Here is a 12,723-nt window from a genome sequence, read left to right on the forward strand (position 1 = left end):
TCCAGGAACATGGTGGTAGTTAGCAGCCAGCACATATCACCACTGGGGATTGAAGGATGGAGCCGCATGTAAAGGAGAATGAGCGGAGCTGGGGATTGGTCCATAAAGTTCAGTAGGTGTGTTCTGACCGACGTACTTTAGTAAGACTGTCTTCTCCCTCACAGGACACCACACAGCCATGGCTTTCCATACTAGAAAACAGATTGTCTGGATTGTGGGAGACTCATGGATACATTGGTTGAAGGTGCATGCAGAAAGCTGCAGTTTATCTACAAATCTCGGATTTCCAAATGCGGACGTGCACTGGCATGGCGTGCGTGACATGAGATGTCTGGACTTGGTACCTCTTTGTGTTACTTTACAGACAGAGCGTCCTGGAGATATACTCATCATTCATTGTGGAGGAAACAGTTTAGGCCATGTATCTGGAATTTCTTTACAATTTGCCATGAAGGAAGGACTCGCGAAGCTCATGGACATGTTTCCAAACTGTCAAATACTTTTTTCCCGTATTGCCCAAAGACAAATATGATTGCGTTCTTCTGCATTTGGTCCACAAATGGAGAAAGTGAGATGCAATGTGAATAAGGCTGTGTGTGCCTTTTTAAGAGATTTTGGTATGTCCTCTTTCCATTTTGTTTCATAGCAGTTTCATTTTCCGCAGAGATGGAGTCCACCTCACATATGCTGGCAATCAGATGTTTCTTCACAATTTACAAAATGCATTGCGCCCTCTTTTGCAATCACACTAACCTATCTGACAATCCATTTTCCCCAATCCACTGTTTTTGACTCACACAACACACCACCAAAAGGCTCTTTTCAGAGCCGCCACTTATTCCCAACGTACACTTTATTGCGTTTGCTCCACTTGCACCCTCCCTTTTTCCCCTCTACGACTGTCCGCAAACTTTTGCTGAACTCCCCAGGGGTCTACGGCCTTCACTTCATAGTTCTATTGTTATACTGAGAAAGGTGGCTCTGAAAAGAGCCTTTTCGGTCATTTTTGTTGTTTTTACGTTCATTCATTAACAGCACTCGACACACTAGGAGAAGAAAGGGCAACTGAACAGAGAAATATTAAGGGTGATCTTTATTTAGGTAAGGAACAAATCTTCTGGTGCTTGATGAATGCAGCCTCAAAAGCACTTCGAAAACTCTCCCCCCCCTGCAGAGAACTGCGTCACAATACGTGCACACTACTGTCACCTTTGAAAAGTAAGGGTCCACAGCATTGCGAATGGCTTGTGAAGCAGCTGGAAGGAGGCGCTCCCCCAGAGGAGTGTCTCTTGTATTGGGAGGATCGGATTCCGAGGATGCTGTGGAGGAACTCAAATGACTACGCTCTTCACATGGCACCACCTTGCGAATGTCCGCAGTGTGGAACGAAGTGAGGTGTCGCTTCATGGTTGTCATACCAAAACTGTACGCTCCAAATCTCCCGCGACTCAACACCACATCGCACTGGTTACACTTCACCAGGTTCGAACGTGGTTTTGGTACGTTCCCATAAATGGAAAACAACCGCCACACCCACGACTCCCGCCAAGTGCTCCTAGTGCAGAGTTCCTCCACTTCATTCTCTCCCTCCTCTTCTTCCTCAATCTCTACATCCTCACCCATATATCTCTCTGCAGGCCCTTGGTGAGGTGGTGATGGTGGCGGGTTTGGGGGTGGTGCAGAGGCTAATAACCCAACAGCAGCCATGGAAGCCATACTGATTAGTTCCTTTTGGTTACTACAGCAGTAAAGGCTACACACCTCAATCTGCTATAGCTAGAAGGACAATGAAGATGCGCTTGGGGGTGTGGCCTTGTGTTGGGGTGCAGGGGTGTGCCTCGTGACCGTATTCATCCCTACAAAGCGGTACACACATTTTTACACAGCAACTCCTGAGGTGGCCTATTGTTTGGGATGTGTGAAATTACATTTTTACACTCCACAATACTTTTCCTTGTGTCTACAAGTTCATTTTTATTGTTGGGGAAGCACACAAACCGCGTAGGTGCGGTCACAAGATGACGTCCTCAACACATCCGCCCCCGTAATGAAAATCCCCTGGACAGCAAATGCAAAGAATCAAACACGCACATGCGCACAAGTGTCCTACGGACAGTGTTCGGGTTCTCAAACTACTTCAAAGTGCAACACAAGTGAGATGGACAGTTAGGATCTGGCACAATGTTTGCAATCCTTAAGTTTGTACTGCGCATGTGCACGCATGCTATGTTCACTGTACGGACAGTTCCAGTGTCCTTAGGACAACTACATTCTGTTTGCCTATGAACTTGCCGGCCACCGTGCCTGTTCTACGAATGGAACCATTTTGACTGCACCCAATACGGACCGCTATACTGCCCTTCACACACTCCCTTTTTACTCATTTACACCCATTCCGGACATCTTGTGTGTTCTATGACAATGTATTATCTCGTTTCCAAGCGGTACGCCGACGAAGTATATCCTTTGGACACCCCTTTCTGTTTATGTACGCACATTTTGAAAAGATGGTGCAGTCACACATCACATCCGTCTTACTACTTAGACAGCACCCACATTCCATTGCTTGCGGATAGGTTGAACAGGCGCGCTGTTCGCGAACATTTTACGTCTTTTTAAAAAATAATTTTAAACACACACTCTTTCTCTAGAACTACTGCACAAAAACATTTCAAACACACACACACACACATCAATCTAAAGAAATAGCGGGGGAAGCGGACACGGAAAACAAATATGGGGGAATTAGGATTCAACACAGGCTGGTTATGAGGAGAAGATTTGTGAGGGGAAGAAGGGATGGATATTTCGTCAAAACATCTATTTCCCTGTTCAAGGTTTGGGGATGGTTCACTAGGGAATGGATAAGCAGGGCAGGTGCAGGTGGGGCAATGATAACAAACTTTTCCTCTCACACAGTCCTCCACAAACTCCTGTAAACTTTGAAAATTGTTGTTCAATGTGTCCATTTTCTGCTCTATCCTTTTTATCCTGTCTTCTTCTGTCTCGTTTGTTGCCTTTTCTTCTTTTCTTTCCTGGTCTGCCATTTCTGAATCAAAACAACAGAAAGAAATTACTATTTATGCACTACATACCACAAAAAAAAAATCACCCATATAAAAACATGACCTGTAGTCACTCTTTTGCTGTAATGTCCCTTCGTCCTACTGTGTCCGTCCACTGTCGTTCCAGGCTGCCGAGTTTCTGTGAATTGATTACGCTGGAGGCATCCTTTCTTTTTTATGGTACCATCCACTTTATTCTACATGGTTATTAAATGTGTGGTTTTCTTTTCCTAACTTCAGGTTTCCATATTTACTTATTACTACTTATAATATATTTATGTCCTTCTTCTACGCTGCACATTTTTCCTGTAAGACAATAGTACATTTTCAGCTATCCCCCGCCTCTTTGGGTAATGTTGATGCTGTCCAACCCCGTCCGCAAACAGGCGCTCAGTCCGTCCCTTTCCAATATCATTAAGGAAGGGGTTCTGTATGTTCTATGTTAAATCTATGTCAAGTACGTACATTATACTACATATCTTTTAAAATCATATGATTACAGTGTATATTCTGCTGAACGACTTCATTGCCACAATTTCATGCTTAAGTTCCACCTTCCAAAAGCCTATGCAATTCCCTACAAAAAAAACTTTGTTACGGGGACATTATGGTTAAGTTGCCCTCCCAAAAACCAGTGAAATTCACTACAAAAAAAACTTTGTTGAGGGGACGTTATGGTTAAGTTGCCCTAACAAAAACCTGTAAACTTCACTAAAAAAAAACGTTCCACCTCCCCTTTATGCTTCAAATTAAAACCAAAAACCCCCTGAAATTCGACAGTTATGGTAAACTAAGCCCCCAAACCTGCCACCACTCCTGTGTACTGCTAACACTAACACCCAGACCATGAAAAATGTCATCTCAAATGTCAATGATGACATTAATGACAACATCACTTGTTTAGCCCCTTTCCTTTCCTTCCCTGCCACACATATATATGTACATTCATTAAAAAAATATCACTAAAGGAATGTTATACTTCACAGTGCAATGAAACACCACTGCACATTCCCCCATTATAGTAAGCTAAGCAACCATAACTCGCACCATCTATGTGCATTGCTAACACTAACACCCAGGACATCAAAGATGACATCACAAATATCATTGATGACATGAAAACATTAAAACAAAAGAGCTAGTAATCTCAGTCAACAACACTAAAACACCCATGACTAAAAAAGGTAAAGCCCATCTAGTAAAACATGATGTACAAAGAAAATCAGTTCTACTAACAAACCTAACCCTCTATCTCCCAGTGTTAACGTAGTCATGGTAAAGGAATCCACAAAATGTTCTACCGTAGTGTTCTTCACAATCTTATAAAAACAGCTGAAAAGTCACAATCTACCCTTAAAAACTACAGCAGGAGGCTGCTCCTGCAAGCTCTTATTGACAGCATGTTTCTACTAAAGAGAACATTGTTTGCATTGATTTTAAACACAATGAAACCACTAACTAAATTAATCAATGAATTACAAAAAGTACTTCTAAACATGCCCAGTGTCAATACAGAAACTTTTCAAACTTCTGAGATGGTGAATGGATTCACACAAGCAGCACAGAACCATTCTTCAATGAAGAAGTTATAAACAAGAACACAAAAGACAATTGCCTTAGACAATAATGGCAGAGGATATGAAATTGTGCAACACACCATTATGACAAAAGTAACCCTTATATAAAAACAGTCCCCAACAAACTTTGAACCAAATGCTCCTTTCACTCATACAAACTGTCCAGTGTACAGATGGACATGCAGCTCAATGTGTTCTGTACGCTAACAATCCTTTAAATCTTTACAACAATTCCTCAATCGCTATGTGAAACTTAAAGACAAAAGTAGAATGAAAACGTTAAAAACCATAGACTCCTGTCCAATGCGCAGCCACACTGGTCTGAGAGGACATTCATTAGCCTGCATTTTAGGAACTGCTTGCAAAAGCACTTTTCACGACATCAAAATGTTAGCAACACACTATTCTACTATACAGATTCTTGTGCAAAAAGTCCTGCTCTAGAACTGCAAAATTTAAATAACATTCTCCTACATGGAACTGCCAAAGAACTGCTTCAAGAAATAGAGAACATCCAATGTACATACTTTGATACTGATGAAAACAATTACCAGAAACCTCATTAACACCAACGTCCTAATCAAGACATACAAAAAAGAAATAGCTAAGTTTCAAAACACATCTGCTGAAATACCAGACCAAATATGTGTCTGTTGTCGCAGAACGTTTTATAAAAAGAGCACACAAATAGTAGATAAAGCCTAAAAAATAGAAGCCAGTGAAGAATCCCAATGATTCCAATTAGATTTGAAAATTAATCTTCTCTTTCAATTGCCACCAATTGTTCACATATTTTACTTAAATGACTAGCACCAGTTGTATTTGCAAATGCCTGTCCATCATTAAAATGCCACACATAATCCTGACAACACTTACAGTGCAGGAATTGTACAATTTACCATACACACATAGGAAGATCCACAAGAATTCCAAATGTACTTACTACAAGTACTGGAACAAAAACATCCATATAAATGAAATCTTGCATATTTCATAAACATAGAAACATACATGCACTCTCTGCAACCATGTTTCACAAGACCAAATCCCTAATGAATGATTTGCATATAGTTTAGTTTAGTTTATTATTTGATAATGCGCACAAAACCCTTGGGTAGCCGGGCGCAGCGGTAACAAGAATACTTAAGCTTGGTTACATACAGTGGATGCATTACATGTTCTTACAATATTTACAGTACGGGTATTTGAGCTATCAGTTCCCCACATCACACAAAGGCATGTATCCATAACCAAATTATGAATCCATTCCATTTCACCAGCTTCTGCAGAATGTATGCCCTTCTTGCAATTCAGACAATCGGTCCACCATACAAATTAACTCACATAGCCAATAGCTCATACTAATGATTCTAAGGTACAATGCAGATGGTACCAAAAATAACTGTACGCTTACAGGCTTCACACAAGGCCAAGTATCTCTTGGAAAGAAAACCTTCACAGCAGTAGGTATAGTATACCACACTGGTGCCACAACCACTCAAGGGCACTACACTGCATATGTCAAAAATAGAAGTGGTTGGTTTGAATGTAACAATATCTCTGTTACTCCAAAACATGGGTTAGCAGAACATTTAACACATGCCTGCTTAATATTCCTTCAAACCAAATGTAGCCACTAAACTATAGCACAATTAACAGTTAGAATACACCAACAGGTATCTAACTACATTCATACTACTACAATAGTACTGTTCAAAGTCAATTTAGTTAGAACATGCCAAGAGGTATCTAACTACTTGAAAAATGCCCTTCATTCCAAAACACTTCAAATATGCCATCTCAATTCTTATACGACAAAAAATCTTCTAACCTGTAATGCAGTTAGAATACACCAACAATTATCTAACTACTTCAAGCATTGTCTTATTCACAACATACTACAAACAAACATTATATTACCTTTACACTCACATAACTGTAATAGTTTTTTTAATCCAGTATAGATTTTATTCCCAATGACCCAATGATTATTGAGGGGGTAATTCAAAGAAATCGGCGCAAGAGTGGCGCACGTGGCTGGTGCACAGAGGGAGCGTGCGCCAGTCTGCGCCAGCCACGTGCGCCAAAACCCATTTCAGCGCACAGCGTATTCATGGATACTTACATTCATAACCAGCCGTGGTGCAGAGTGGCGCAGCGACCCTGCAGCAGCGCCAGTTACGCCCCCAACCCTGCCCCATGAACCAAAAACATTGCACAAATCCGCTACATGGCGCAAAGGCCAGTGGACCAGCATACAGCCCCCCCAACCTCGAAAACACATGCAAAACTCCCCGCTCGCCTCTCGGAATATGCGTACCCCGCTTGCGCTAGCGAAAACGCATGTAAAACTCCCCGTGCACCCCTCGGAATACGCATACCCCGCTCACGCTAGCGAAAGTGTGTGTAAAACTCCCTGTACAACCCTCAGAATACACTTACCCCGCTCGCGACACATGTCCTCCACCCCACCCCCAGTGACAGGCACCTGACAGCAGGCCTCGACACATGTCCTCCCCCTACCCCCAGTGATGGTCACCTGCCAGCAGGCCCCGACACATGTCCTGCACCCTAACCCAGTAATGGGCACCTGCCAGCAGGACCTGACACATGTCCTCCACCCCACCCCCAGTGACAGGCACCTGCCAGCAGGCCGCGACACATGTCCTCCACCCCACCCCCAGTGATGGACACCTGCCAGCAGGCCCCGGCACATGTCCTCCACCCCACCCTCAGTGACAGCACCTGCCAGCAGGCCCGACACATGTCCTCTACCCCAGCCCCAGTGACGGGCACCTGCCAGCAGGCCCTGACACATGTCCTCCACCCCACCCCCAGTGACGGGCACCTGCCAGCAGGCCCCGACACATGTCCTCCAAGCCACCTCCAGTGACAGGCACCTGCCAGCAGGCCCCGACACATGTCCTCCACCCCACCCCCAGTGACGGGCACCTGCCAGCAGGCCCCGACACATGGCCCACCAAACAACATGTCCTAACAAATCAGACCCATGGCCCAATTGCCAACCCAAATCCCCCTTCCCCCCTGTACAAGCACTCAACCATCCACTGCACCCGCTCCCAAATTACCCATGCCATGAGAGTCTTAAAAGAACCACCTTGGCCATGCATAAATACTGTGCGCAACTCGACACCAATCAGGACGGACTCAATCCGGTCACAGGTCCCTACGTCTGCAGGAACAGGAGTGCCAGATTACGTGGACCTCCCCCCTACCTGTGGACGGCCTGGGACGGGTCATCACTGCTGGTGCATGGTGATGCAGTCACAGTGTCAGGGACAGAGACATGCACAGGCACCTCCACGGCGACCTGTGCAGCCACCAGTGGTACCAGGCCCCATGTGCGGCTCTGTAGCGTCCTCCTCCTCCGTACACACCACCAACCTGGATGGCTCCGCACCGTCTTCCACCATTGCAAGCTCCTGTGTGGGCTCATCCGCCCCTTCCGCTGCAGCCGTAGTGGCAGACCTGGCACCAGTCCCCTCGCTCCCGGATGATGGAATGTCCTGGGAGGGTGACTGGGAGGGTGACTGGGCCTTGCGTCGCCGGCTGGTGGAGGCATCCCTGCCGCTTTCATCCACAGCGCTGTCTCCGCCCTCTTCTTCACTCACCGCTGTGTAAAGGGAGAACATTGAACACAAGCATCAGGGTACTGAACAATAGTCCCCTAGACACAAAGCAATATCACATGAGTGCCACTGTCAAACATCACTTCCATCATGTCCCACCACAACACATGGGTCAGTGCAGGCAACACACATGCAGGATCAGGCATGGCACATGCAACAAACATCCAATGGTGGGCTGAAACTCACATGCATCATGGGACATGCTGATCACATGCACACACATCACCGGAGGGTCATGCATCTGGCCCTGTATACTCCAAGACACAGTGGATACAAGAATGACTAGGCTGTATCAGTGGTTGAACACATCACGGATATGTGTCATGCATCCATGGCATTTACCAGTCACTCACACACTACTCAGATTCACAGACATGTACACCATGCATGTCCATGACAGCAGCACCCATCTCTCATACCACAGACATGTCCAAGTACAGACACAAGCATGCATACAGACGTACATTCAACATGCTGCTCTGCATGATGCATTGTGACCCATACACCATCCATGTGGGTCACGCCTGACTGCATTTACATGTAGCAACATCATGTCCCTGCACACACACATCCATACATGACCCATGTCACACATAGAGCCAAGTAGCTAACTACCACCAGACTGCAACATACACTGTTTTCATGCATGTGCACTTACCGCTCGACTCCAGACGGGACTGCATCCTGAGGATCTGGTGGTGAAGCACTGGGCGAATGCTCTCCAGGACCCTCATCTGCTGGGTGGTAAGCTGGCTCTGGTGCCCCACTGTATCCACTGCGTCTAAGAGGTTCCAGGCCTTCTTGAGGTTCCTGGACTTGTAGTCCTCCCAGCGCTTCTGGGCGTGTTTGATGTCGTGGGGTGCCACTCCCTCCGCGTTGATGGCACCCAATATGTCCGTCCAGATCCTCCTATGTCCTTCCTTGTCAGCTCGCAATGGTGTGAAGTGGGCATTATAATGCCCCAGGACTTGCTCCACCAGGATGCCAACTTCATTGGCAGTGAAGCTGGCAGCCCTCTGCCTCTCTGCTGGGGGGTTGCCACTGGTGCCAGATGGTGTTGGTTCAGACATGGCAACCCCCAAGGCAGGTGTGGGTGGGCAACTGGGTGCTGGGCCTGGGCTGTGGAGTGATGGGACACCAGTCGGGAGTCTTCTCTTCCAGCAGGGGTTGTCACAGCAACTGGACCCCTGTAGATGGCAGATGTGCAGGCACCCAATGGCAGGGCATGGTGGCAGCAGGCAGGCAGCAGCAGATGGCTTGTGGGAGGCTGCTCAGGGCTATGGGGGGCAGTAATTCGGCCTTCTGAGCAGGAGCGTGGTCTTCTGTGTGTTGTCGCGTGGCCAGCTTGATATGGAGTGATTTGGCACATGAGAAACAGCACGTTTGTGTGAATTCTGAGGAAAGGCCCTTAGCGCGTAAACGCGTATGTGACATAACACGCGCGGGCGTTTCCCTCAGCACGGGTGCATTCGCACATGCAAAAAAAATCACATCCGCGTGTGACTGCGTGCAATTCGAGGAAAGGGCTTTAGCGTGTAAGTGACACGGGTGTTGCCTTCAGCACAGGTTAAAGGGGAGTGCGGGCCAGCAGACCACTTTATGTGCTGTTCGTGGAGACCGACGCATGTGTTTACTCTGCTGGAATCACACGCGATTACTTCACAACATCTGAAGTCCGTACCTCTTCTTTTGGTGGGTGTTGCCTACGCGCACAAGCGTGTGTGTTTTTGATTTTTTTTTTTCACTCAAGGCAGGCAGTGAGTCGTGTACGCTATTTTTCCCACTGTGGTTCCCCCTGTGCATCGCGTACTGTTTTCGAGGTCATAGTAGCCCGCGTGTTCCACGCATATGTATTTTTTGTGTCCCTGGGTGCCACACCGTACTGCTGGAGGTAAAATACATGCACGTGGGCTACTGGGGTCACGTGCCCATTTTTTTTGTTGTACATTTTCAACTTCTTGTTATTATATTTTGTCAATTTTGGAATATTTTTTTTTATCAAAATGTTTTTGGGGGTTGCCTGAGCGTTGCGTGACCTGTCATGTTTACCCAGGGGTCACAGACAACCTTGCAGGAACACTGGAGTACCTATTCCATCAAGATCCCTGCCACCTTCTAGCCAATAGCCCAGGACAATTGTTGAGCGAACCTCCGATAGCCTATTTGCGATTGGTGCCATGGTTGGGAGGCCACCAAAGGCTAAGGGTGGCAAAGCTGGGCGTCCTCCCAGGGCTGGGCTTGGTCGGGTACGTGGGCACGGAGACCAGGGAGGATGGGGGTCCAGGGTGGCTACAGGGGGGGAAGAGGCAGGGGTGCCCCTCTGGGGCAGGATGCATCGCCACGTGCTGGTACAGAAATGCCACCAACCCCTGTTCCTCCTGCTGTCCTCATTCAACACCCTATGCCTTGGTCCAGTCCACCAGCGCCACTGCCCACACTGATCAGGGTGACATTGCCCACTCAGGGTCAGTACCACCGGCCAAAAGGAGGAAGCGTGCTTCTGCACAAGAGGCTGGGACCCCAGACACGGCTCTGGCCTCCGGCACGTCAAGGAAGAAGCCTTTCTGCAAACAGGAACTGGACTTCCTTGTGGACTACGTGTTGGAACACCAAGACGATATGCTTGTGGGCCCACAGTGCCATACAACACATCACCAGTGTTGGGTCTACTGGCAGCATGTTGCAGATGGTGTGACAGCCATGGGATTCCAGGTGCGCACGGCTCAGGACTGCTACAAGTGTTGGAATGACCTCTGATGCAGTGCAAAACAAAAGCGTGCCTCCAATTATTCCATGTCTCTGGTGACTGGTGGTGGGCCACCACCAGAGGAAGATGAACTCACTCAGCATGAGGCGATTGCTTCAGAGTTCATCCCGGAAGAAGAAATCCATGGAGTGGGAGAGAGGATGGATTATGATGCATCATCTGGTGAGTATTGATGCGTGTGACTCAATGACATGTGTGTTTGGCATGTGTGTCCCTCCCAGCTCCATCTTGGCTCCTTCCTTTCTTCAATCTCCCTCTCTACCCGTGGTGTGCACCAGCGGTCTGACCTCTCTGCCTGACTATACGTACAGCACCTGGCAGCTCTCGCCTACCTCATTTTCGTTTTCTGCTACCACTTCCAGTGCTATGCTTATGACAGCCAACTAATTTCCAGGCTGCCCTTGGGCAACTCTTCTCCCTCCCTTATTTCTGATAGCCTTATTGCCATTTGCAATTGGTGTACTGCAAACTATCTCTGTCGAAATGCCAGCAAGACTGACATCCTCCTCATCGGTACACCTTCGCCATCCTTTCCCCTCACTCTCTGGCCATCCCCACTTGGCCCTCCTCTTACCTCCATCTGCAAGGCCAACAACCTTGGGGTCACCTTTGACTAATACATTCCTTTTCCACACACATTTCTGACGTAACTTGAGATAGATTAACTTCTTCACATCCTCTGGGGTACTGTGCCTTTCCTAGGCTTTACTCAAGGTTGGAGTACTGTGACAGGCTCTTCAAATATTCCACCTGCCCCCACAATCCACCCTCTACCACTAATCCCGTACAGGACTGCAAGACTTGTCCTTAGCCTCATGCCCTTGCATCCTACCTTTCCAGCTCTGTAATCCCTTCATTGCCTATCAGTGGATGCAAGGATGATACTGCAGACCCTATGCATTGATAGCTGCAAAAATCCCTCTGCAAATTCCTCCACTCTTGAGTCCTTTGCTCCTCCACCTCACACTCCCTCCAGGTCAGTTGTTAATTGAATAGATTAGCTGGTGGCAGATCTGTGTGTACGGCTGGGTACTCCCTTTGGAACAGTCAACTGGGCATGTTGAAACTTAAGGAGAAACATCTCTGCTTCCTGTAGCAACTCAAGACCTTCCCAAGACTTTGTTCTTCAGGCCCATGTACCTGCTCACCCTGTCTCCCTGCTGCACTGCCTCTATGCCTCAAATTGCAATGGGTTCTGTGCGTGTACCCATACAGTCCCCCACTCTTCTTCTGCACCAATCAGATTTTCCCTATACAAATTGTGTTGAACTTGCCACTTGCTGGCTGCACTGCCACCTTTTGAATGCCTTTTCTATCATTGTACTTAATTTGCCCTCTTTGGTCTCCTCTGTTTGGCACGTTCCCCTTCTCCCCCTTCCAGGGGCTTCAGCCCTTTATCCCTTCTCCATGCAGTTTCGTGTTCTCAATGTCACTGTGCCCAGTATGATAGTTTTTTTTAATTCCTTTTCTCCCTTTTCCCACTCCCTTAGCTTGTTTGCGCTTTGAGCCACTTGTGTACTAGTGCAATCTTGATGAGATGTCATATCATGTCATTTGCATCCTTTGTCCTTGGTACAGTGTGTCTCACTGTGCTGATGGCAGTGGGTCCCCATGCACATGTGTGCACAATCATGTTCCATGTGCATTCCATGTATGCCCTTAGG

The sequence above is a fragment of the Ambystoma mexicanum genome, chromosome 10 (genome assembly GCF_040938575.1).
Source record: "Ambystoma mexicanum isolate Mex_15411 chromosome 10, UKY_AmexF1_1, whole genome shotgun sequence".
Classification (NCBI taxonomy): domain Eukaryota; kingdom Metazoa; phylum Chordata; class Amphibia; order Caudata; family Ambystomatidae; genus Ambystoma; species Ambystoma mexicanum.